This window comes from Chrysochloris asiatica, unplaced genomic scaffold (genome assembly GCF_000296735.1).
Source record: "Chrysochloris asiatica unplaced genomic scaffold, ChrAsi1.0 scaffold00169, whole genome shotgun sequence".
Classification (NCBI taxonomy): Eukaryota; Metazoa; Chordata; class Mammalia; order Afrosoricida; family Chrysochloridae; genus Chrysochloris; species Chrysochloris asiatica.
The window spans coordinates 3,028,679-3,030,635 of NW_006408687.1; positions in this window are offsets into that span (position 1 = coordinate 3,028,679).

Consider the following 1,957-nt stretch of genomic DNA (forward strand, 5'->3'; position numbering starts at 1 on the left):
GTTCATTGAAGTGCTATTCACAATAGCAAAAAGATGGAGACAGATTAAGTGCCCATCAAAGGAAGAATAGATGAACAAACTTTGGTACATATATACAGTGGAATACTATGCTACCTTGAAGAATAACGATGATGCAGCAAAACACCTAAAACATGGATGAACCTTGAAAACATAATGTTGAGTGAAATTAGTCAGGCACAAAAGGACAAATATTGCATAAAACCATTATTGTAAAAGCTTAAGAAAATATTTCCATACTAAAATGATTATTCTTTGATAGTTACCATTGGTGAGAGGGAGGGTAAAATAACCCACATGTTTGGGGAAAGACATGATAACTATGGTGTTGAGGAGGGCACTAAATAGGAAAGGGAGGGTAATGCACAATAGATGGAATGGGACAGATGAATGAGGATGATAGGGGAAATCTTAGGGAAGTACACATGGGATAAATGGAATTCCAATAGAGTAGGTTGTAATGTATGCACAGCCTTAGAACAACAGGGCTCTGAATGTGTAAAAGAAGGGAAATGATGTGAAGGTGGTTACTGTTTTGTGGATATTGGTTTCCCCTGCCTACTACCAAAATATAGACATTTAGTGGGATAGAAAGGAGTTTTGGGAAATATGAGTACAGAAAGCTTGTAAACCCATCTTAGCCTATAACTGATTGGATTATCTAAAAGGGGATAGAATGTGTCCAGGGAAATAGCCTTCTTGTTAAGCCTTTGTGGAATATGGGGCCTTTGGTGAAATCCTGAGTCCCCCTCCAGAACGTTTGGAGGTTGAACATTCCCAATTGAAAAGACATGCAGACCAAACCAGAACACCTAGAGGAACAGAAGATACTTCTGGAAAGAAAGACCAGTGGGGTTAAGAAGGGAGGCAGATACTTCTAGAAAAAGACCAGTGGGATTTGGAGGGGGGCAGGGAGATGCAGACTGGCTATGAAAATATCAAACATGCTGTTTGCCTTGGAAGCATCAAGGCAAGAAAAGTCAACCCATCTGAGTAAACCCCTTTCTAAGACTAAAACTGAAAGGGAATACACGAACAGTCTTGTATGCTACCTGTGACTACCTTGGTAAACTTGTGAGTGGAAGTGGAGGAAATGCAGCAATGAAGACATGGGCTGAGATTGGCTATATTCCACAGATACCCAATGACCATGAGATGAGAAACAGAAGAGGAAGGACTGGATGGCTGGACGTTCAAAGAGATGTGTGATCTCCCAAATCCAAGGATACTGACCTAGCCACTGGGGGCTAGAGTTAAAAAAGAAGCAGCCATCTGGACTGAAGTTGGGGCGGGGCAAGTGAGAACTCCCTAACTTGCAGATAGTACCCATTTGACCTACTATGGATGGCTTGCTGACCAAAACTCGATTAGATGAAAATAAAATAAAGCAGTTTGATACAGGGAGAAGTGTAAATTGCTACAACTTGATGAACCGAACTTTTGCTAATGAATGAATTTGCCCCAAATTCCAACTGAAAAGGAAGGATTCTTCACATCAAGGATCAAGTTTCCTTCCTCAGTACACTGGGTTGATAAGGATGGGCAACTTAAACTTAGGCTATCAAAATTGGGAGCTATAAAGGCACAAAGTGACTGGCTTACAAACTTTCATGAGGATTTTTAATGTCAGAATGAGGAAGGTAGGTTAGAATCCCTACTGAATAGTTTTCCTCTTGTCCAATTGGGTCTGGTGATGATGAGGTTAGAATTTTATGATTCAATTGTGAGCAATTGCTATCAGGACTAATGACAATTGTTACAAATGTAAATGTAGAAGAGGTGTAACTAAAAACAGGGAGTATTAATATGTCATTTCAGGACCCTAGGACCATCAAGAGGGAAGAGCATGAGGAGAGCAAGGGATCCTAACCAGAAGAAGAGAGGTGAAAACAGAGATTTTGGCAGGGGCAATGGCATACAGATAGAGCAGCAGAGGACT